General features: G+C 41.4%; 1 long non-coding RNA gene across 1 annotated transcript; it reads left to right on the top strand.

Moving 5' to 3' along the window:
- The first annotated feature begins 11,213 nt into the window (after window positions 1–11,213).
- LOC130283481 (uncharacterized) lies at window positions 11,214–25,547 on the top strand. The gene is made up of 3 exons (XR_008846712.1): window positions 11,214–11,539; window positions 24,924–25,057; window positions 25,182–25,547. It is a non-coding gene; the product is annotated as an uncharacterized LOC130283481 (long non-coding RNA).
- The last annotated feature ends 1,045 nt before the right edge of the window (window positions 25,548–26,592 follow it).

Here is a 26,592-nt window from a genome sequence, read left to right as displayed (position 1 = left end):
CTGTACATGGGGGAAAATAATATGAAAAAAATATATAAAACCTCCAAATCTGGACAAACTATAATCAGATCTGAGTTTACTGCCTCAACCTAATGAGCACAAAAACATCTTCATACGTCCCTGGTCTGTTAGAAAAAAATAGCATAAAAATAACACAAAATCACTGATATACTGAATATTACTGCAATTTCAACCAAGATTTATTCCTTCCCAATAATGCTAAAAATTCTTACCCTTATTAAACGGTGTTTTAGTAGTTATATTCTTGTATATAGGAGCAGTATTATAGTAGTTATATTCTTGTATATAGGAGCAGTATTATAGTAGTTATATTCTTGTATATAGGAGCAGTATTATAGTAGTTATATTCTTGTATATAGGAGCAGTATTATAGTAGTTATATTCTTGTATATAGGAGGCAGTATTATAGTAGTTATATTCTTGTATATAGGAGCAGTATTATAGTAGTTATATTCTTGTATATAGGAGCAGTATTATAGTAGTTATATTGTATATAGGAGCAGTATTATAGTAGTTATATTCTTGTATATAGGAGCAGTATTATAGTAGTTATATTCTTGTATATAGGAGCAGTATTATAGTAGTTATATTCTTGTATATAGGAGGCAGTATTATAGTAGTTATATTCTTGTATATAGGAGCAGTATCATAGTAGTTATATTATATTCTTGTATATAGGAGGCAGTATTATAGTAGTTATATTCTTGTATATAGGAGCAGTATTATAGTAGTTATATTCTTGTATATAGGAGCAGTATTATAGTAGTTATATTCTTGTATATAGGAGCAGTATTATAGTAGTTATATTCTTGTATATAGGAGCAGTATTATAGTAGTTATATTCTTGTATATAGGAGAAGTATTATAGTAGTTATATTCTTGTATATAGGAGCAGTATTATAGTAGTTATATTCTTGTATATAGGAGCAGTATTATTGTAGTTATATTCTTGTATATAGGAGCAGTATTATAGTAGTTATATTATTGTATATAGGATCAGTATTATAGTAGTTATATTCTTGTATATAGGAGCAGTATTATAGTAGTTATATTCTTGTATATAGGAGCAGTATTACAGTAGTTATATTCTTGTATATAGGGGCAGTATTATAGTAGTTATATTCTTGTATATAGGAGCAGTATTATAGTAGTTATATTCTTGTATATAGGAGCAGTATTATAGTAGTTATATTCTTGTATATAGGAGCAGTATTATAGTAATTATATTCTTGTATATAGATGGCAGTATTATAGTAGTTATATTCTTGTATATAGGAGCAGTATTATAGTAGTTATATTCTTGTATATAGGAGCAGTATTATAGTAGTTATATACTTGTATATAGGAGCAGTATTATAGTAGTTATATTCTTGTATATAGGAGCAGTATTATAGTAATTATATTCTTGTATATAGATGGCAGTATTATAGTAGTTATATTCTTGTATATAGGAGCAGTATTATAGTAGTTATATTCTTGTATATAGGAGCAGTATTATAGTAGTTATATTCCTGTATATAGGAGCAGTATTATAGTAGTTATATTCTTGTATATAGGAGGCAGTATTATAGTAGTTATATTCTTGTATATAGGAGCAGTATTATAGTAGATATATTCCTGTATATAGGAGCAGTATTATAGTAGTTATATTCCTGTATATAGGAGCAGTATTATAGTAGTTATATTCTTGTATATAGGAGGCAGTATTATAGTAGTTATATTCTTGTATATAGGAGCAGTATTATAGTAGTTATATTCTTGTATATAGGAGCAGTATTATAGTAGTTATATTCTTGTATATAGGAGGCAGTATTATAGTAGTTATATTCTTGTATATAGGAGCAGTATTATAGTAGTTATATTCTTGTATATAGGAGCAGTATTATAGTAGTTATATTCTTGTATATAGGAGGCAGTATTATAGTAGTTATATTCTTGTATATAGGAGCAGTATTATAGTAGATATATTCTTGTATATAGGAGGCAGTATTATAGTAGTTATATTCTTGTATATAGGAGGCAGTATTATAGTAGTTATATTCTTGTATATAGGGGGCAGTATTATAGTAGTTATATTCTTGCATATAGGGGGCAGTATTATAGTAGTTATATTCTTGTATATAGGAGCAGTATTATAGTAGTTATATTCTTGTATATAGGAGCAGTATTATAGTACCTATATTCTTGTATATAGGAGGCAGTATTATAGTAGTTATATTCTTGTATAGAGGAGTAGTATTATAGTAGTTATATTCTTGTATATAGGAGGCAGTATTATAGTAGTTATATTCTTGTATATAGGAGACAGTATTATAGTAGTTATATTCTTGTATATAGGAGCAGTATTATAGTAGTTATATTCTTGTATATAGGAGCAGTATTATAGTAGTTATATTCTTGTATATAGGAGCAGTATTATAGTAGTTATATTCTTGTATATAGGAGCAGTATTATAGTAGTTATATTCTTGTATATAGGAGGCAGTATTATAGTAGTTATATTCTTGTATATAGGAGCAGTATTATAGTAGTTATATTCTTGTATATAGGAGCAGTATTATAGTAGTTATATTCTTGTATATAGGAGCAGTATTATAGTAGTTATATTCTTGTATATAGGAGCAGTATTATAGTTGATATATTCTTGTATATAGGAGCAGTATTATAGTAGTTATATTCTTGTATATAGGGGACAGTATTATAATAGTTATAATCTATATATTTTTTATTATCTCAGGTGTAACTTGCTGCATCATTGAAGATTAGGTTGAACCGAACCATTCTAGATTAAGGTTTAGGTCGCATTTTTCCGTTCTAGAATCTCCTAGTGTTTCTTCCTCCGGGATGACTGTATTATCTACTAGGTTCTTTTCTGGTTTGATATAATTTCGTATAAGAAATAGAAAGCGTTCTAGCTAGAGATGCGCAGAAGCTGCTGGTGAAGCAGACCTCCAATTAGCACCAGACATGCCTGTCATAACATTTTCCGCAGGGAATTTAAACGCTACAAAATATTCATTGTTTTTGCAACAAGGAGAGAAGAATCCAACGTGTGGTTTAAAAAGATGAATTTATTTATTTATTGATGACACAAAAACGATAAGAGAAAAAAAAACACACAGAGCAAATCCAAGGCCACACAATGATGACTTCATCTTTCCTTTGAGTCGGTTTTACTCTAGAGCAGCGGTCTTCAAACTGTGGCCCTCCAGATGTTACAAAACTACAATTCCCAGCATGCCAGGACAGCCGGCCCTATAGGACGCACCGGCATATAAGACGCACCCAATTTTAAAGGTGCAAAATCTAGAAAAAAAAAGATTCTGCACCCAACAGTGATCTTCAACCTGCGGACCTCCAGATGTTGCAAAACTACAACTCCCAGCATGCCCGGACAGCCGTTGGCTGTCCGGGCATGCTGGGAGTTGTAGTTTTGCAACATCTGGAGGGCCGCAGTTTGAAGACCGCTGCTCTATATAAAGGGAGGTCGTCCGCCATTAAAGAATTAACAGATCCTAAATGATTCTGTAAATCGAGCCCCCCTCCTCCTTCACAAAAAGTGCCTCTGAAATGTCTTTCCACCCCATTCCCTTTTTCCATTAAAGTCAATGGGAAATGAGTTGTAAAAAAGAATTTAAAAACTAATGTATTTTGTGTCGCACGATCCATTGTCCAATTACCTTAATCAGATAATGAATCCGACCTTTCCCAAAAACAAAGCTTCCATGGATGCGATACACAGCGCGAGGCTAAATACACAGATTGTAGTTCCCTATTGATGCAGAGGATTCACACACGTTGGTTAAAGGGGTACTCCGATGGAAAACGTTTTTATCAACCGGTGCCAGAAAGTTAAACAGATTTGTAAATTACTTCTATTAAAAAAATCTTAATCCTTCCAGTACTTATTACCGGCTGAATACTACAGAGGAAATTCTTTTCTTTTTGGAACACAGAGCTCTCTGCTGACATCAGGACCACAGTGCTCTCTGCTGACATCTCTGTCCATTTTAGGAACTGTCCAGAGCGGCATATGTTCTATGAGGATTTTCTCCTACTCTGGACAGTTCCTAAAATGGACAGAGATGTCAGTAGAGAGCACTGTGTTCCAAAAAGAAAAGAATTTCCTCTGTTGTATTCAGCAGCTAATAAGTAGTGGAAGGATTAAGATTTTTTAATAGAAGTAATTTAAAAATCTGTTTAACTTTCTGGCACCAGTTGATTTAAAAAAAACAAAACAAAGGTGTACTCTGCCCCCTAGACATTTTATCCCCTATCTTAAGGATAAGGGATAAGATTTCTGATCGCGGGGGTCCTGCCGCTGGGACCACTGCGATTTCTGTGCAGCACCCAGCGTTCGTAAATGGAGCGGGGTTTGTGATGTCACGGCCACGCCCCTTCTGATGCCATGCCCCCTCAATGCAAGTCTATGGGAGGGGGCGTGGCAGCCGCCACGCCCCCTCCCATAGACTTGTATTGAGGGGACATGGCATGGCATCACGAGGGGCGTTACCGTGATGTCACAACACCCGCCGCCCGCTCCAAGTCTTCGGAATAAAATGTTCTGAACGCTGGGGCAGCGGAGTACCCCTTTAAGTCACTTTTTCTTGCAGCGTACTTTGTAGCTATTTTTTAGAGGGTTGAGGCAAAAAAAGTGGATACAATTTAGCTCTGAGCAGATAGAATAAGATAACGTGACATCCAGATGGGTTTTGAAAACAGATTAGTCCCTCAGATTATGTTACATGATGTTCTCCACATTTTGCTCTTAGTGAGACCTATTTTGTCTCCATTTTGCTCCCACAGATTTCTGCACAGTAACATTATATACCAGTGAGGATTTCATACCATTGTGTCATGTAATTTGTACATGCTACATGTGCCGCCGTTCTCCATTGGATGCTGTAGTGACCCTGATTTTCTCCCATAAAACTCCCATGGCAGCCATCTATAAGAATCTCTGTAAAATCCTCTATACATTTACTTATTGTGTTCTGAAGCTAAGCAGACCCATCAGATCACACAGGACATCACAGCTGTGTATGGGGCCCCGCTGACCCATCAGATCACACAGGACATCACAGCTGTGTATGGGGCCCCGCATACCCATCAGATCACATAGGACATCACAGCTGTGTATGGGGCCCCGCTGACCCATCAGATCACACAGGACATCACAGCTGTGCATGGGGCCCCGCTGACCCATCAGATCACATAGGACATCACAGCTGTGTATGGGGCCCCGCATACCCATCAGATCACATAGGACATCACAGCTGTGTATGGGGCCCCGCTGACCCATCAGATCACACAGGACATCACAGCTGTGTATGGGGCCCCGCATACCCATCAGATCACATAGGACATCACAGCTGTGTATGGGGCCCCGCATACCCATCAGATCACATAGGACATCACAGCTGTGTATGGGGCCCCGCTGACCCATTAGATCACACAGGACACCACAGCTGTGTATGGGGCCCCGCAGACTGGACAGAATCACACTGCAGACATTGTTCAGGAATAAGGAACATGATAAAGAGATCAAGGTGATGACTCGGCCTCCAGATTCCCCAGATCTCATCATCGGCCATCTGTGGGATGAGCTGGACATACAGGTCAGATCCATGAAATCCGCACCTCACAGGATCTGCTACTGACATCTTGGTGCAAATACTGCAGGACACCACCACTGGTCCACAGGACACCATTACTGGTCCACAGGACACCACCACTGGTCCACAGGACACCATTACTGGTCCACAGGACACCATTACTGGTCCACAGGACACCATCACTGGTCCACAGGACATAATCACTGGTCCACAGGAGACCACCACTGGTCCACAGGACACCACCACTGGTCCACAGGACACCATCACTGGTCCACAGGACACAATCACTGGTCCACAGGACATAATCACTGGTCCACAGGAGACCACCACTGGTCCACAGGACACCACCACTGGTCCACAGGACACCATCATTGGTCCACAGGACACCACCACTGGTCCACAGGACACCATCATTGGTCCACAGGACACAATCACTGGTCCACATTACACCATCACTAGTCCACAGGACCCCATCACTGGTCCACAGGACACAACCACTGATTCACAGGACACCATCACTGGTCCACAGGACACCACCACTGGTCCACAGGACACAATCACTGGTCCACAGGACACAATCACTGGTCCACAGGACACCATCATTGGTCCACAGGACACAATCGCTGGTCCACAGGACACCACCACTGGTCCACAGGACACCATCATTGGTCCACAGGACACAATCACTGGTCCACAGGACACCATCATTGGTCCACAGGACACAATCACTGGTCCACAGGACACCACCACTGGTCCACAGGACACCATCATTGGTCCACAGGACACCATCACTGGTCCACAGGACACCACCACTGGTCCACAGGACACCACCACTGGTCCACAGGACACCATCATTGGTCCACAGGACACCACCACTGGTCCACAGGACACCATCATTGGTCCACAGGACACAATCACTGGTCCACATTACACCATCACTAGTCCACAGGACCCCATCACTGGTCCACAGGACACAACCACTGATTCACAGGACACCACCACTGGTCCACAGGACACCATCACTAGTCCACAGGACACCATCACTGGCCCACAGGACACCATCACTGGTCCACATGACACCATCATTGGTCCAGAGGACACCATCACTAGTCCACAGGACACATCACTAGTCCACATGACACCATCACTGGTCCAGAGGACACCATCATTGGTCCAGAGGACACCATCATTGGTCCAGAGGACACCATCACTGGTCCACAGTGATTTTAATGTTATTTTAATGTAATGGCCGATCATGTATATGAATTTATTTATTTTTTACCATTCCGTGCATATTACCTTTTATACATATAAAGGTCCCCTCCAGCGCATTCTAATGATTTATCTTATAATTATACACATATAAAAAGCTATTAAGTTATTTTCAAGAGAAGTGGGTGGATAAGAATTATTCTGCCTGTCTATGTGAAAATGCAACTCGTACAGACACGAGGATTAGGACTTGGCTGGATAAACAGCCTGATCACTGGGCGCGGGTTCATCGGGGATAATGTCACGTAGTACAGTCTACTAATGGTAATGTACCAGCATCTCCCCGGGAGGTACCGGCTAGTATATATAGTCCTTACATTTCCAGCTATAGCTGCCTGTTCCCTATATAACAACATCCTTCCGTGTTACTGAATTTATATCCATTTTAAAATAATAATAAAAAAGAAAAAAAAAAGAAAAAAAGAAAAATAAATACTCCAGTGCACGCCGGAGGGCTAATGCTCGCTCATACAGCGTAAACTGCATCTGACATGCCGACATTGGTGTGTACAGCAATTCATGCGAGAAGCAATGAGCGCTGGGAGCGGTAATACAGCGAGGCCAGTGTCTAATACATCTCAGTAACCATACAGGTGTCAACAGGAGATCATGAGCGAACCGGGGTCGGCACAGGGGCCCTGATGATAGCCCAAAATCATCCTCCTTCTTCTAGTCATCCGAGCCTCTCCCGGGACCACTAGGATGGGAGGGAGGTAAACTGATGTGGAATTGTCTTATATCACTAATCCCGGCGTCGCGCGCGCCTAACGTAAAATCCAATACCATTCACATCCTAATAACCGTTCCTCGTCTTCTCGGCTTATTACAAATGTTAATTTCGTAGGGCAGAATTGATCTTTTATTCGGGGTTAAGAGGCAGAAAACACATTTTTTTATTAATAAGATTTATTTTGGATTTAGTGGTGAACAAAAGACATTTGAAGAGAAGACTAAGCATAACAGACACTGTTTAGGGTTTGACTGGGAAAAAAAAAAGAAATCTTCAGCAAATTCTATATATTGGCCTATTTACCCAGCTGTTGGGGCATGCTGGGAGTTGTAGTTTAGCAACGCCTGGAAGTCCACCGTTCAGAGACCAAAGCCATAAAGTGACCAACAGTGAGAACTCTCCCTCGGCAAATATTTTATGATTTAAAACCTGCATATATGTTGGCAAATGGATTGTGCGCAGGCTGCCTTAGGCTAGGTTCACACTACGGAATTTCCGCCTGCAATTCCGCTTTGAAATATCAGGCAGAAATACAGCTTACTAAAATATATAGTGTAGTGAATGGGGTCCCGTTCACAAATTCACACTTCGGAATTTGTGAATGGAAAATCCGCTTGAAAATTTCCACCTGAAGAATGGCATTGCTCATTCTTCAGGCGGAAATACTTGCGGAACACATTGCAGTCAATTGGAGACTGTAGTGTCCGCGCGGTCCTAGCGCCGACTGACTCAGCGCTGGCCGCACTCAGAATCTCCGGGGATACATTTGCTGCCCGCAGATTCCACAGTGTGAACCTAGCCTTAGGGTCTATTCAAACGGCAGAATTTCTGCTTGCAGAATTCCACCTCAAATTAAAGCCCATAGACTTCTATGGGATTCCGCACTCCCATTCACACTTCTGAATTTCCGCTTGCGGAATTCTGCAAGCGGAAATTCAGAAGTGTGAATGGGAGTGCGGAATCCCATAGAAGCCTACGGGTTTTAATTTGAGGTGGAAATTCAGAAGTGTGAATGGGAGTGCGGAATCCCATAGAAGTCTATGGGCTTTAATTTGAGGAGGAATTCCGCAAGCAGAAATTCTGCAGAGTGAATAGACCCTTAGGCTAGGTTCAGACTACGGAATCTCTGGGCAAAAAATTTCCGCTCGGAGATTCCGAGTGCGGCCAGCACTGACTGAATCAGTCGGCGCTAGGACCACGCGGACATTGTAGTCCCCAATAGACTGCAATGTGTTCCGTGAGTATTTCCGCCTGAAGAAAGAGCACCACCATTCTTAAGGCTAGGTTCAGACTATGGAATCTCCGGGCAGAAAATTTCCGCCCGGAGATTCTGAGTTCCGCCTGCGCCGACTGAAAAAGTCGGCGCTAGGACCGCGCGGACACTGCAGTCTCCCATAGATTGCAATGTGTTCCGCGAGGAATTCCGCCTGAAGAAAGAGCACCGTCTTTCTTCAGGCTGAAATTTCTAAGCGGATTTACTAATTGGATTTTCCGCTTCACAAATTCCGAAGTGTGAATTTGTGAACGGAAAACCATTCACTACACTAGACATTTTAGCAAGCGGAATTTCTGACGGAAATTTTACGACTGAATTTCTGTCGGAAATTCCGTAGTCTGAACATAGCCTAAGGCGGAAATTTTGAAGCAGATTTTCTGTTCACAAATTCCGCTTCCAAAATTCCGAAGTGTGAATTTGTGAACAGAAAAGTGGAATTGCAGGCAGAAATTCCGTAGTGTGAACCTAGCCTTAGGGAATTCAAAGATGAAGCTGTATAAAATAAGTGGCACAAACAGGAACACCCCAAAATAACAGCAAATGGGGAACCAGGCTATAGCTGGTTTGCTTGTAGTGTTTTAAAGGGGTATTCCGGTATAAAGGCTTAACAGCTCACTGGCTCCTTCCTGTCAGGAAGTTGTGTAGTCCTCTGACTGCGTGGTGTTGTCACAGCAGCTCCCGACTCCTCCCTCTCTCCCCAGATGACACATCAATCTGTGCTGTCCTACAAGGTGTGGCTGGATCATGTCTTTTTTTTTTGCTCAAGCCCTGCCTCCTGAGTGATGTCACCAACCTGGACCAATCTCTACAGCCGACATCACGTCTCCCTGTCATATATACATATACTGTATATCTTTATTGGACATTTAGGGAACAATGAGGTGTGATTACAGCATGCTGCCTTGTGCTGGAGGCAGAGGAGCAGACAGGGAATAAATACAGCAGATGCTGAAACTTCACTGTGCGAAGGTCTGCTTTGAATTGGCATGTTCTGTAATAGCTCTGGGTGGTAAATTAGCATGCATGATGTGGGAGTAAGATGAGGAGAGTTGTGATGAAGAGCTAAGGGATGGCATCGGTGGCAGTGACTGAGCATGTGTCTCCTCCAGCATTCATCTCATTATGTGGATCTGGACAGTGACTGAGCATGTGTGTCCTTCAGTCCCAGCTCATTGGGTGGGCAGGGGTAGTGACTGAGCATGTGTGTCCATCAGTCCCAGCTCATTGGGTGGAAAGGGGCAGTGACTGAGCATGTGTGTACTTCAGTCCCAGCTCATTGGGTGGACAGGGGCAGTGACTGAGCATGTGTGTCCATCAGTCCCAGCTCATTGGGTGGAAAGGGGCAGTGACTGAGCATGTGTGTACTTCAGTCCCAGCTCATTGGGTGGACAGGGGCAGTGACTGAGCATGTGTGTCCATCAGTCCCAGCTCATTGGGTGGAAAGGGGCAGTGACTGAGCATGTGTGTCCGTTAGTCCCAGCTCATTGGGTGGACAGGGGCAGTGACTGAGCATGTGTGTCCTTCAGTCCCAGCTCATTGGGTGGACAGGGGCAGTGACTGAGCATGTGTGTCCGTCAGTCCCAGCTCATTGGGTGGACAGGGGCAGTGACTGAGCATGTGTGTCCGTCAGTCCCAGCTCATTGGGTGGACAGGGGCAGTGACTGAGCATGTGTGTCCGTCAGTCCCAGCTCATTGGGTGGACAGGGGCAGTGACTGAGCATGTGTGTCCGTCAGTCCCAGCTCATTGGGTGGACAGGGGCAGTGACTGAGCATGTGTGTTCGTCAGTCCCAGCTCATTGGGTGGACAGGGGCAGTGACTGAGCATGTGTGTCCGTCAGTCCCAGCTCATTGGGTGGACAGGGGCAGTGACTGAGCATGTGTGTCCGTCAGTCCCAGCTCATTGGGTGGACAGGGGCAGTGACTGAGCATGTGTGTCCGTCAGTCCCAGCTCATTGGGTGGACAGGGGCAGTGACTGAGTGTCCTCTAGCGCAAACATCTGGTGCACATGCGTATTGCTATAAACTCTGAAAACCAGCCATAGTCCATATGTCACATCTCTACACAAGACAGATAAAAAAAAAATTACAAACAAAATGTATTAAAATAATAATACTAACAATAATATTTCTGATGAGATTGCCACTTTAACAGTCTTTAACAGTCTCAAACATTGTATCATCAGGCAGACTCACAAAGCATTACCCTCTTATACTAAGTGCAGAGAACAATCAGCAGTTCATATAGAGGGGGCGACGGTGGAATCAGAATAGTTTTAAGATTGAGCGAGGTACATAAGTACTAAATTGACCTACAGCAGATTAGAGGAGCAAAGAGTTAATGAGTTTACCTTCTCATAGTCATTAGCTGCCTACAGAGGATAGAATCAGCACCTGGGCTGGGAGTGTTACATTATAATCATAGATAGTAACTACACAGAGGGGTTTATCATCCAAAAATCTGTATGTGAAAAATAACCATCCAGAACGTTACAAGCTGTTCAGAGATGAATACAGGGGATGATTGTGCCATCTCATTACCGCCACTCCGAGAGCCTGGAAACATAATTAGACCGACTTTAAAGGCATCGTCACCTAATGGGAACCTGACTATTCTGCATTACAGCAGGTATTTACCTATTCATAGGGGCAGCATTATAGTAGTTATATTCTTGTATATAGGAGGCAGTATTATAGTAGTTATATTCTTGTATATAAGAGGCAGTATTATAGTAGTTATATTCTTGTATATAGGAGGCAGTATTATAGTAGTTATATTCTTGTATATAGGAGGCAGTATTATAGTAGTTATATTCTTGTATATAGGAGCAGTATTATAGTAGTTATATACTTGTATATAGGAGCAGTATTATAGTAGTTATATTCTTGTATATAGGAGCAGTATTATAGTAGTTATATTCTTGTATATAGGAGCAGTAATATAGTAGTTATATTCTTGTATATAGGAGGCAGTATTATAGTAGTTATATTCTTGTATATAGGAGACAGTATTATAGTAGTTATATTCTTGTATATAGGAGCAGTATTATAGCAGTTATATTCTTGTATATAGGAGCAGTATTATAGTAGTTATATTCTTGTATATAGGAGCAGTAATATAGTAGTTATATTCTTGTATAAAGGAGCAGTATTATAGTAGTTATATACTTGTATATAGGAGCAGTATTATAGTAGTTATATTCTTGTATATAGGAGCAGTATTATAGTAGTTATATTCTTGTATATAGGAGCAGTATTATAGTAGTTATATTCTTGTATATATGAGCAGCATTATAGTAGTTATATTCTTGTATATAGGAGCAGTATTATAGTAGTTATATTCTTGTATATAGGAGCAGTATTATAGTAGTTATATTCCTGTATATAGGAGCAGTATTATAGTAGATATATTCTTGTATATAGGAGCAGTATTATAGTAGTTATATTCTTGTATATAGGGGCAGTATTATAGTAGTTATATTCTTGTATATAGGAGCAGTATTATAGTAGTTATATACTTGTATATAGGAGCAGTATTATAGTAGTTATATTCTTGTATATAGGAGGCAGTATTATAGTAGTTATATTCTTGTATATAGGGGCAGTATTATAATAGTTATATTCTTGTATATAGGAGAAGTATTATAGTAGTTATATTCTTGTATATAGGGGCAGTTTTATAGTAGTTATATTCTTGTATATAGGAGCAGTATTATAGTAGTTATATTCTTGTAGATAGGAGCAGTATTATAGTAGTTATATTCTTGTATATAGGAGGCAGTATTATAGTAGTTATATTCTTGTATATAGGGGCAGTATTATAGTAGTTATATTCTTGTATATAGGAGCAGTATTATAGTAGTTATATTCTTGTATATAGGAGCAGTATTATAGTAGGTATAGTCTTGTATATAGGAGCAGTATTATAGTAGTTACATTCTTGTATATAGGAGAAGTATTATAGTAGTTATATTCTTGTATATAGGAGCAGTATTATAGTAGTTATATTATTGTATATAGAAGGCAGTATTATAGTAGTTATATTCTTGTATATAGGAGAAGTATTATAGTAGTTATATTCTTGTATATAGGAGACAGTATTATAGTAGTTATATTCTTGTATATATAGGAGCAGTATTATAGTAGTTATATTCTTGTATATAGGAGAAGTATTATAGTAGTTATATTATTGTATTAAGGAGGAAGTATTATAGTAGTTATATTCTTGTATGTAGGAGACAGTATTATAGTAGTTATATTCTTGTATATAGGAGCAGTATTATAGTAGGTATATTCTTGTATATAGGAGCAGTATTATACTAGTTATATTCTTGTATATAGGAGCAGTATTATAGTAGTTATATTCTTGTATATAGGGGAAGTATTATAGTAGTTATATTCTTGTATTAAGGAGGAAGAATTATAGTAGTTATATTCTTGTATATAGGAGCAGTATTATAGTAGTTATATTCTTGTATATAGGAGAAGTATTATAGTAGTTATATTCTTGTATTAAGGAGGAAGTATTATAGTAGTTATATTCTTGTATTAAGGAGGAAGTATTATAGTAGTTATATTCTTGTATATAGCAGCAGTATTATAGTAGTTATATTCTTGTATATAGGAGGCAGTATTATAGTAGTTATATTCTTGTATATAGGAGGCAGTATTATAGTAGTTATATTCTTGTATATAGGAGCAGTATTATAGTGGATATATTCTTGTATATAGGAGCAGTATTATAGTAGTTATATTCTTGTATAAGGGGCAGTATTATAGTAGTTATATTCTTGTATATAGGAGCAGTATTATAGTAGTTATATTCTTGTATATAGGAGGCAGTATTATAGTAGTTATATTCTTGTATATAGGAGGCAGTATTATAGTAGCTATACGATGCATTATGAGTGCAAATATTAATCTATAGGAGGGGACAAAGCCTAGAACAGAAATTCAAGAAACCAGAAATCCGATCTAGAATGATCATAAAGCACCGTAATCAATGTAAAATCAATGTGAAGCATTGACCTAAAATAAGAAGTAACATGGTTTTCTGCAGCAGTGGAGTGTAGCGTGTCATGGCTACATTTACCTAAGAATAATCACCACGGATGGAGAATATATGTATCCGCATTTTAAAACTCTTCTGCTGCAGTTGTAAATAAATATGTTACATTGTGTAAAATACCGACTGTGGCTGAGGGTTACACGAGCTATAATACATATTAATGTCCAATGGTGGGTTTACTTTCCCTATAAAACATTCATTTATGTGTACAAATATATCTGGATTAAATGTTGCCATATAAGAACAGCAATATTTCAGTCTAATATTTTTGAGTAGCTGCAATCTGTCAAGCTGTTCAGTGGACTGCAATGCTGTATATTCTGCATATAGGAAGGAATGAGGACAAAATGGTGAGTGGGAGACCCAGGTACGTATCCCCGTGATGTCCCCGTCGCTATGGAACGTCTCTGCTTCCCCAGGATCGTCGCTCTCACGTCGCCGTCATCACGTCACTACGCACACCGCTCCTATTGGATGAAGGGACAGTGTGCGCAGTGATGTGATGACGATGATGAAGAGCGCCGGCGATGGAGGGGATCCCGCAGAGGATGCTCCGGAGCCCCGAGGACAGGCAGGAGACCATCACCGGAGCACACGGGGCACTGTAAACGGCTATCCGGCTCCAGCTGAAGCAGTCTGCGCTGCCGGATAGCCGTTTATGCGATGGCCCCGACATACAAAAGCATCGTATGTTGATGCTGCCTTCACCATGCGATGGACTCCGAGAGTGATCGTATGCTGAAATGATCGTATGTCGGGGCCATCGTAGGTCGGGGGGTAAAAATAAAGGCCGGGGGTGATTTATCATGATGGGGGCAGTGACCTGGGGGGATTATAACATTTAACAAGATCATGACAAGTTTAGATTTTTTTAGTTTTCAGATCCAAATATATTATTCAAAATTCCAGGTGAGAACATCTTGTAACAAGGTTTTTACCCCAAGCCCCTGGTGACAGAGATTGACGTGACTCTGACTAACCAGGGGGAGGACAGTCGTGTAACAAACGGGCAGGAGATATTAGATTAGATCACTGACAATAACTTAATATAGTCACCGGGGATACTGATGAAATACAGAAATTAAAAAGACATCTCCTTCATTGATATTAAAGATGTTTTCCAGAGAAATCTTCCATATAATTGTTTTAATAAAAGGTCTCCAGACAGCGGGGGGCGTCCGCTCCGCTCCAAGGTTTCCATAAATCCCTTTCATTGTGAGAGTGAATGACTACATAAGCATGTTCTTCAAGGAAGATGAAGTTTTCTTCGCTCCATATCAACTTCTACTGCAGAATGTGCCCTTTTATACTGTGTATAAGCAGAGGCTCACCATAAGCACCATAAGATCACCACGGTGTCCGCGGTTTATTGGTTTCACCTCTGTGCGCACCCGAAATACCCTTTTTTTCTTCATCCGGACAAGCTCAGATGACCGGAATATTTCTGCACTTCAAGTTGTAAGGCACTCAGACTGTGTGAAAAAATGTATTATATATACAGTGACTCCCCGACCTACGATGGCCCCGACATACCATATATATACAGTGACCCCCCGACCTACGATGGCCCCGACATACCATATATATACAGTGACCCCCCGACCTACGATGGCCCCGACATACGATCATTTCAACATATGATCACTCTCAGAGGCCATCGCATGGTGAAGGCAGCATCAACATATGATGCTTTTGTATGTCGGGGCCATCGCATAAACAGCTATCCTGCAGCGCACACTGCTTCAGCTGCCACCGGATAGCCGATTACGGTGCCCCGTGTGCTCCGCTGACGATCACTTACCTGTCCTCGGGGCTCCGGCGCGTCCTCTTCGGGATCCCCTGCATCGTCGGCGCTCTCCATCGTCGTCATCACGTCGCCGCGCACGCTGTCCCATCATCCAATAGGAGCGGCGTGCGTAGCGACGCGATGGCGGCGACGGAGAGCGAGGATGCCGGGGAAGCAGAGGCCTTACCGGAGCGTCGGGGACACCCCGGGGACGCGCGACAGTGATGGATGGCGACATCCAGGGCAGCGGTGATGAGCGGTGACGGTCCGGAGCAGCGGGGACACGTGAATATAACCTCCAATACCAGTGGTCTTCAACCTGTGGACCTCCAGATGTTGCAAAACTACAACACCCAGCATGCCCGGACAGCCAACGGCTGTCCGGGCATGCTGGGAGTTGTAGTTTTGCAACATCTGGAGGTCCGCAGGTTGTAGACCACTGTCCTATACTTTACATTGCACGGATCCCTCAACATACGATGGTTTCAACAAACGATGGTCCATTTGGAATGGATTACCATCGTATGTTGAGGGACCACTGTATATATATATATATATATATATATATATATAATCAATTTCCAAACTGATATATATATATATATATATAGAAACTTTGCTATAAGTGCTCCCTACTGTTCACATTGTCATTCTTGTTAACAAGCATTATTACTCTGTTACAAATACATAGGTGTTAGGCCCATTCATGTGACATTGTGTCCCTTTGATTGGTGACGTACACACTACACAAGTCCATAGTCTAAAAAGACCAAAAGTGTTCCTCTGGCCTCTGTCTGGTTGGTATACATTAGTATGTTAGTATTTAATAGGGAGGTACACTTCATTTATTCTAATGTCAGCATCCTTAAAAAAGGACACTATTTTAGCTTACAGGTGACAGATGCTAGTGAGGACTTATGGTGCACTGCGTGAACCAATCTGCCTACCCTCCCTATGCCATAACCACATCTACTCATTAATATTGATCTGGCCCTCTGCTGCGAGGTAGCTCAAAGCAGTGTGATCAGGGTAGGTGTATAACTCTGCAGCTACTTGTTGAAATGTCTGTTTATTTGTATTTTGTATTTACAGTTTTGGGTCCTGTTCAGACATTGTTTATGTCTGAACAGTTTCTGTGTTAATTCTCCCTGGGTTGGGAAGAGTTAACCTTCCTGACTTCAGCACTGGGAGTGGATATAAGTCCACTTCAGCTGTTATATGGTGCTGGTAATAAGACCTGTACTCTGACCATGTTGGCATCATGTTAACTTTGTCTCTATGCACATAACCATGGTTATCTGCCCTGTTTGATATATAGATTTTATCCTGCTTTTTTTTTTTTAGTATATTTGTCAGGTTTTAGTATCCTTTTATGTTCATTCTGCATTTGCTTTGTGCTTAGTCTGTATTCACACTGTGCATTTTGTCAGTCGTTTTGACTTTGTTTGATCCTGCAACTCGGAGGATAGAATCCTGTTCTGAGCCTTGTTCTATTCTGTCTATCTGGGAGTGAGTGAGTCTTGTGTCTGTACCCGTGCTTTTCTTGTGTTTAAGATTTTTGATCGCTCGGTGGTGAGTGCCCACTAGCTAGAAGCCTATGTGGCTTTATTATTGATGTCCCTTCATGCTTGGAGTGGGGGTGTCTAGTGTGTTCCTTGTTCTGAGTACAATGTGAACAGTGCTCTTGATTTCCTGACCGGTTTAGTTTTCTGACATTAATCCCCAGCATCTCCTGCTTTTTCTGCTGTATACTTATCCCCATACTCTAGTCTTCTTCATATTATCATATCTGCTGTTAATCTTGATTTCTGTTTCTGAATTGTATGTTAGTATGCTATATACTGCCTTGTTTGTATTTAGGTATCTATTTGTTGGTTATTGTATTGTTCCTGAATTGTTCCCCAACATGTACAGTTCTGTTTGTTTTGTTAAGAGTCGTACGCCCGTGCACTTTAGCGCAAGCAAGGGACTGGCTCCAAGTTGTCAATCCGTCATTTAGGGTGGACGGGCAAGTAGGCAAGGAGAGTGATCTTAGGGACAGCTTTAGGGCTCCCTTCTCTCTGCCCCCGTTCATGACACTTGTTGTATGGACTTGCATGCTATATTGCTACACTCCTGGTCCTTTGGACAGAACATTCTATGCATTGGATACATACAGTGGAACAAGGATAGAGTTGACAGGTGGGGAGAGATTCTGACTACATAGTACTGCATCATATTAGTGCATGTCATTTTCAAGTTGTCAGACTGCTAGTCACACGACCCAGTAATGCGACTAAAGAAGTGATGGGATAAAACAGATTACAATGCAGGAATTCTGGGGGAAACTTGAAACTCGTCAATTTATACTATGGTATGTGTATACAGGGATGTGGAATTCCTATCGCCCGACGCCTGGGACAAGCAGTTTAGGGCGCCGGGCAGGTGAATTTTTCCAGCCCCTAGCCCGGCTTCGGGCAAGTAGGGCCGGACCTGACAAGTGCTGCGGCGCTCTGCAGTCTGTATGGAGCGGGCTCCCGACTCGTGCTCACTCCATACTCTGCAGCCCCCGGCTGTGGAAACTGGCGTCCTCTGAAGGCAGAGCAGGGGAGATGAGAAGCTGTGTACGTCCCCTGCTCTGCCTTCTTTCTGCATTGCAGACCTGCGGGGGGAGATGAGGGGGGCGCGGCTTCTTGCTCCTCGTGCAGACCTGTCTTCGTTCCCCCCAGCTCTAGCTTCGGAGAGCTGAGGGGAGGAGCGGTTGCACGTCTGCACGGAGCGCAAGTTTAACCCCGCCGATAATAGCCCGGCATGCGGCGCTCAGAGGGGTGTATGGAGCGGGCTCCGGACTCCTGCCCGGTCCATACTCTGCAGCCGTGGGCCGCCGCTAATAGCCAGCATGCGGCTGGCTATTAACCCTTTAGATCGCCGCTGTCAAAGCTGACAGCGGCATCTAAAGGGACCTGTGGATGCTCCCTGGTGGGGTGGATCGCCCCCCCCCCCCCCCCCACAGCGCGATCGAAGGGGGGCAATCCACTGTGGAGGTAGCCGGTGGACTTATCTCTGTTCCCTGCTGTCCCGCTCTGTCATTGATAGATCCTGGCTAGACCAGGCTCTATCAATGTATCACAGAGCACACAGATCAATGGAGTTCAATAGAACTCTATTCATCTGTCTGAGGAATCTAATGATTCCTCCTATAAGTCTAATAAAGTGTATTAAAAAAAAGTTTTAATAAAAGTTAAAAAAAAACACACATTAACCCCTTTCATGTTAAAAGTTCAAATGAACCCCTGTTGCTATATAAAAACATGCAAACATAATAAAAAGAAACATATTTGGTATCGCTTCGTGCGTAATTGTACAACCTATTAAAATATAACATTATGTATCCCGTAAATTATATAAAATCTGGTATTGCTGTAATCAGGCGGCCTACCTCAACCACAAGGTAAATGGTGTAGAAAAGAAAACACCAAATCTGCAAAATTATCTTTTACTATTTCAATTTCACTTCACCTAATATATATATATATATATTATTGGTCCAGAGAATATGTTATGGAACAATTAAAAGGTATCACTATAGTAGGTAGTTATGGCTATTATAGGATGAGGAGGAAGAAATGAGAGCGTAAAAGCGAAAATTGGCCCGGACAAGTAGATCGTCATGAGGGACAAGTAGATTTTGCTCCATTTTAGTCCTGTGGACAAGTAGCTTTTTATAAAATTTCCACACCCCTGTTATAGTAGATACGCAGCAGCCTTCCATCTGAGGTACAAATGCACATAATGTGAACTGAGTCTTGTATCCAACCATTATCTTCATATAATACATCGAATTCACGGTCGCTGTCTCGCATTTCCTGTAGTGACCAGATGTTAGCTTTATAACCAGTATCTCATGTATATATTTATATACACAGTGGTCCCTCAAGTTACAATATTAATTGGTTCCAGGACGACCATTGTATGTTGAAACCATTGTATGTTGAGACCAGAACTCTATGGAAACCTGGTAATTGGTTCTGCAGCCACCAAAATGTCATCGAAAAATAGGAAAAAGTGAGGATTAAAGAAAAATAAGTAGATACTAATACAGATAAAGCAAATCCTTACATATAAAAATAAGAAAGATCTGCTGGGAGCTGTAATCACTGTCTAGGTCAGTGTTTCCCAAGCAGGGAGCCTCCAGCTATTGCAAAACTCCAACTCCCAGCACGCCCGGACAGCCAAAGGCTGTCCAGGCATGCTGGGAGTTGTAGTTTTGCAACAGCTGGGGGAACCCTGCTTGGTAAACACTGTTCTATGAAGAGGACAGGAGCTTCTTCAGGGTCCTGTACAGTACACGCTATGTCCTAAAAAAAAGTAACATGAAGTCGCCCTTACTTGGTGTCCAAAGGAGCAGGTAACCCTGGTACAGGTAAAGAGTAGTACAGAACATGTAATACACCTCCCTGTACTGTAGAGGGCGCTACCAGACACCAGTCAGTGCATACACTTCAGTAATACAGGTAAAGAGTACAGAACATGTAATACCTCCCTGTACTGTAGGGGGCGCTACCAGACACCAGTCAGTGCATACACTTCAGTAATACAGGTAAAGAGTACAGAACATGTAATACCTCCCTGTACTGTAGGGGGCGCTACCAGACACCAGTCAGTGCATACACTTCAGTAATACAGGTAAAGAGTACAGAACATGTAATACCTCCCTGTACTGTAGGGGGCGCTACCAGACACCAGTCAGTGCATACACTTCAGTAATACAGGTAAAGAGTACAGAACATGTAATACTGCCCTGTACTGTAGGGGGGCGCTACCAGACACCAGTCAGTGTATACGCTTCAGTAATACAGGGGTTTTACCAGTGAATGTCCATTCTGATTGGTCAGCTCTTCCGGCCATTGACACGTTTCACAGATCTGGACTGTCCGTAGCATTGTATGTTGAGTCTGGTGTCAAGTTACAATGGTCCAGAATAGACCATGTATGTTGAAATTATTGTATGTTCAGGCTATTGTAAGTTGAGGGATCACTGTATATATATATATATATATATATATATATATATATATTTTTTTTTTTTTTTTTATCAACTCCTCGCACCAAAAATATATAAACATAAACATTTCAAATCAGAGATTTCATCTAGAAGTGAGAAAAGAGATGAAATGCGTCGAGCAGATGGTCTCAGTAATGTGCTGCGCTCTGCAGGTCTGGATACTTTTCTATATATTTATATTGGATACTAAGCTGCATCAGGTCAACACAGCTGAGAAATAAAGGTAATATACATTGTTACCGTGCGAGTAAAGCGAAGAATGTACATTGTGTGTATACAGGGCGCTCTCTCACATCAGGCGCGCGTAGTCATGGTAATGTTCAGATTCTCCAGACGTCCAGAGTTGATGTGAAGGTGATGAATTATTCTTATACTGAATCTCTCCAATGTATGTGCAAAGTCTACGCGTCCAACATCATGGTGGAATATACAAGGATCCCAGGGATGGCAATGATATCTCTGCGGTGATTTGGTAAATACATTAAGTGTTCAAATATAAACTTTAAAGATTTGCAAATTACTTCTATTAAAAAAATCTCAGTCCTTCCAGTACTTATCAGCTGCTGTATGCTCCACAGGAAGTTGTGTCGTTCTTTCCAGTCTGACCACAGTGCTCTCTGCTGACACCTCTGTCCGTGTCAGGAACTGTCCGGAGCAGGAGAGGTTTGCTATGGGGATTTTGCTCCTGCTCTGGACAGTTCCTGACACGGACAGAGGGGTCAGCAGAGAGCACTGTGGTCAGACTGGAAAGAACTACACAACTTCCTGTGGAGCATACAGCAGCTGATAAGTACTGGAAGGATTCAGATTTTTTTCTTATAGAAGTACAGTGGTCCCTCAAGTTACAATATTAATTGGTTCTGGGCCGACCATTGTATGTTGAAACCATTGTATGTTGAGACCAGAACTCTATGGAAACCTGGTAATTGGTTCTAAAGGCACCAAAATGTCATCCAAAAATAGGAAAAAGTGAGGATTAAAGAAAAATAAGTAGATAACTAATATAGATAAAGAAAATCCTTACATATAAAAGTAGGAAGATCTGCTAGGAGCTGTAATCACTGTCTATGCCAGTGTTTCCCAAGCAGGGAGCCTCCAGCTGTTGCAAAACTACAACTCCCAGCATGCCCGGACAGCCAAAGGCTGTCCGGGCATGCTGGGAGTTGTAGTTTTGCAACAGCTGGGGCCACCCTGCTTGGGAAACACTGGTCTATGTAGAGGACAGGAGCTTCTTCAGGGTCCTATAAGTAAAAAAGTAATGGAGTCGCCCTCACCTGGTGTCCAAAAGAGAAGCTAACCCTCCTCCCTGTACTGTAGGGGGCGCTACCAGACACCAGTCAGTGCATACGCTTCAGTAATACAGGTAAAGAGTACAGAACATGTAAAACCTCCCTGTACTGTAGGGGGCGCTACCAGACACCAGTCAGTGCATACGCTTCAGTAATACAGGGGTTTTACCAGTAAATTGCCCATTCTGATTGGTCGGTTCTTCCAGCCATTGACACGTTTCACAGATCTGGACTGTCCGTACATTGTATGTTGAGTCTGGTTTCAACTTACGATGGTCCAGAAAAGACCATAGTATGTTGAAACTATTGTATGTTGAGGCCATTGTAAGTTGAGGGATCACTAAAATCAATTTAAAAATCTGTTTAAAGGGGTATTCCAGGAATTTGTTTTATTTGACTATGCTACAGGGGCTGTAAAGTTAGTGTAGTCCATAATATAGTGTCTGTACCTGTGTGTGATGGTTTTCTCACAATTCTTCTGTGATTTTCACCCCAATATTTATTTTTATCAGCATACAAAATGACTGTTGTCTCAGATTTTTCCCAGGTTGCAATGCGGCCGAGACCTGACATCACTAGTCAGCTGATGACAGGGAGCCTGCCTGCTTCAATGGGTGAAGCGATCGCTTGGTGGTAGGAGGGGGATCAATCTGCAACTAATGCAACAGCTGTAGGCACCCTGATTGGAAACCACAGGTCTTTTGAATGGATGCAGCTCATTTATGTTTCAATGGGTGGGGGGCTGATGTGTGGGAGGAAGGAAAATGGAATTATGGGATTTGTAGGCATAAGAAGAAAACTCCAACAGGAAATACCAGTTCACAAAAAGCTACAGTGTTATGGTAATCTCACAACACATAAGAAAACCACATAAGGGATGGCAGAAGGATAATAAGTATCATAAAGATAGCCATACATCACATTGTTTAATGTGTATAACATACTCTCATAGTGAGTACAGTGAGCACAAAGCCTTTACACATTGTACTCAAGGAAACAAAGCTAATTTCTTCCAAAAACAGTTCCACATCTGTCACCAGGTTGCGTTTGGTATTACAATTTAGCTCCATTCACTTGAACTGAAATGAGATGCATTTTTTTTAATCAACTTTTTAAATCTTAACCCTTCCAGTACTTATCAGCTGCTGTATGCTCCACAGGAAGTTCTTTTCTTTTTGAATTTCCTTTCTGTCTGACCACAGTGCTCTCTGCTGACACCTCTGTCCATGTCAGGAACTGTCCAGAGCAGGAGAGGTTTGCTATGGCCATTTTCTCCTACCCTGGACAGTTCCTGACATGGACAGAGGTGTCAGCAGAGAGCAGTGTGGTCAGACAGAAAAGAAATTAAAAAAAGAAAAGAACTTCCTGTGGAGCGTAAAGCAGCTGATAAGTACTGGAAGCATTAAGATTTTTAAATAGAAGTAATTTACAAATATGTATAACTTTCTGGCACCAGTTGATTAAAAAAAATAATAATGTTTTCCAGTGGAGTACCCCTTTAAGTTTTCCTTTAAATCTAAAAAGGAAAAAAAAAAAGTCTGTGACTTTAACTCGTTAATTTTCTGATCTTCTGGTTTAATGGTCGCTCTAAAACTTATCTGTATGCAAAGATGGATCGATACTGTCCCCTAATAAAAACGCTAACAAAGTTGCATAACATAGATCAGGTAATGAGAAGCCATTACACCGAGGACTGAATGGGCCAGCGGTTCTTAAAGCAAGGCCAGGGAACGCTGCCAAGAGAAGGTGACGGCAGCCGGGATGTGCGCCATTGTTTCTGTGGATTAAGCAAAAGGATTTTCAGCTCCCGATGATGTTAACCTTCAACATTTCTTCGCAATAAAAACTCCATTAATTTTGAGAAGCTGAAATTAATTGTGTTATTCACACCATAAAGGCCACTTTTTTTTCCTTCTCTTCTTGGCTCGCGGGATCAGATTCATTTCCAGCTGATATATTCTGCACTTTGACACAGTAAATTGTGTTTTAATAGCAGGAAAATAAAAGGAGTAATACCACAGGTAAGTCTCCATGTTGGAGCAAAATAACTTTTACCCGATGCTGTTTACTGCTCTGGGGAAGAACAACGCATCGTGCATTCAGTTTAGTCAGGAGGAGGGGACTCATTCATTATCCATTTGGCCATCACATTGGCATTTAAAGGGGTACTCTGCCCCTAGACATCTTATCCCCTATGCAAAAGATTGGGGCTAAAATGTCTGATCGTGAGGGTCCCGCCGCTGGGGACTCCAGCGATCTCGGCTGCGGCACCCCAGACATCTTCACCCCACACCTTCGCTTTGTGCCAGATGATTGGCGACGCGGGGCGGAGGCTCGTGACGTCACGGTCACGCCCCGCCCGCCTCGGGCGGGGCGTGACCGTGACGTCACGAGCCTCCGCCCCGCGTCGCCAATCATCCGGCAAAAAAACGAAGGTGCCACACCCCCTCATTGCCGTCACGCCCCCTCCCATAGACTTGCATTGAGGGGGCATTACCATGATGTTACGAGTGGTGCAGCGGCGGGACCCCCACTATCAGACATAGCCAAAGGATAGGGGATAAGATGTCTAGGGGTGGCGAACCCCTTTAATAGTTATATTCACCTTTATGAAAAAAAAAATTCTAATTGTTTTAAAACAGTTCAAAATCCCTCCCCTCCGACATGTTTCACCACCCTACAGGTGGCGTCTTCAGGGGCCCAGATTTAATTATAACCTGATATAATAATAATAGCTATAGAGTAAAAATTTACATTTCACTCAGTTTTCTGATTTTATAACTTGACCCATGACAAATGTAAAAGCTAACCATATTTTTTTTTTAGGATACCTATGCCACAATCTACCTAGAGGAATGAAGCATGCAACACCATCACATTGTACAAGTCTAGGAAAAAACGCACAACAGATCATCGCGCAAGAGGAATGGATTCTGGGAAGGAAACACAAACACGTCAATGTAAATCATCAGGAAATATTTCTGTAGTATTATTTATTATTGGCCCCTTGAGTGAGAAATTGAAAATTTATGACTCTGTTTCCATCGTTTCTTATTTTTTTTATTTTTTTTTTACACTCAATAGCGTCTGCCAAGTCTCCGCTAAGTTTACTCAATCTGCTTGGAGTGAACAGGAAGCGGCGAGGTGAAGCCTTTTGGGTTAAATATGTTTATCTCACCCACGTCTTCCATAATTTTATCTCTGTTGGGATCGGGCTCTACCTGCCAGGATAATCCGTGTCTCTATCTTAAAACCAAACCCCACAAAGCCCCGGCTTTCTTTCTGCTGGTAGGTGAAGGAGTCCTCAGGATCTGACTGCTCCAGAGTCACAAAGTTCTTTTATGATAAGGACCAATCATTCTAAGGGTCTATTTACATGGCAGAATTTCAGCTTGCGGAATTCCGTCTCAGATTAAAGGGGTACTCCGGTGAAAAACTTTTTTTTTTTAAATCAACTGGTGCCAGAAAGTTAAACAGATTTGTAAATGACTTCTATAAAAAAAAAATCTTAATCCTTCCTGTACTTAATAGCTGCTGAATACTACAGTGGAAATTCTTTTCCGCTTGAAACACAGAGCTCTCTGCTGACATCACGAGCACAGTGCTCTCTGCTGACATCTCTGTCCATTTTAGGAACTGTCTAGAGTAAAAGGAAATCCCCCATAGCAAACATATGCTGTTCTGGATAGTTCTTAAAATGGACAGAGATGTCAGCAGAGAGCACTGTGTTCGTGATGTCAGAAGAGAGCTCTGTGTTTCAAAAAGAAAATAATTTCCTCTGTAGTATTCAGCAGCTAATAAGTACTGGAAGGATCAAGATTTTTTAATAGAAGGGAATTTCAAATTTGTTTAACTTTCTGGCACCAGTTGATTTAAAAAAAAAAAAAAGTTTTTCACCGGAGTACCCCTTTAATTAATGCCCATAGACTTCTATGGGATTCCACACTCGCATTTACACTTCTGAAGTTGTGTAGTTCTTTCCAGTCTGACCACAGTGCTCTCTGCTGACACCTCTGTCCGTGTCAGGAACTGTCCAGAGCAGGAGAGGTTTGCTATGGGGATTTGCTCCTACTCTGGACAGTTCCTGACATAGACAGCAGCTAGAGGAAGCACGTAATATACAGTCCGTCCCGGACGCCTGTGTGCACCGCAGAATTTGAATAAAGAAGACCCCATCGGTGAATGCCGTCTCTGTCATCTATTGTCTCATTTTATTTTCCATATCAACCAATCAGATTACAGCTTTCATTAAACAAAAAATATATCTATAAAAAAAAAATCTGGAATTTGGTTGCTATGGGCGACAGCTCCGTTGTTCTTTTGATAGAATGAAGCTACAGATTCCGGGAACATAAGGAAGCCATAACATTTTACTGTAGTGTAATATCGTAATATACTATCAGACCAGACCAGCCCCGCAGACATCCCATGATATTAAACAAATTTCCATCTCAACAATAAAAAAATAAGATAAATGCAAATGCGGCTCGTCTTA

The sequence above is a fragment of the Hyla sarda genome, chromosome 7 (genome assembly GCF_029499605.1).
Source record: "Hyla sarda isolate aHylSar1 chromosome 7, aHylSar1.hap1, whole genome shotgun sequence".
NCBI lineage: Eukaryota > Metazoa > Chordata > Amphibia > Anura > Hylidae > Hyla > Hyla sarda.
Note: the sequence above shows the minus strand (reverse complement) of the source record. Positions and strands in the feature narration are given on the sequence as shown.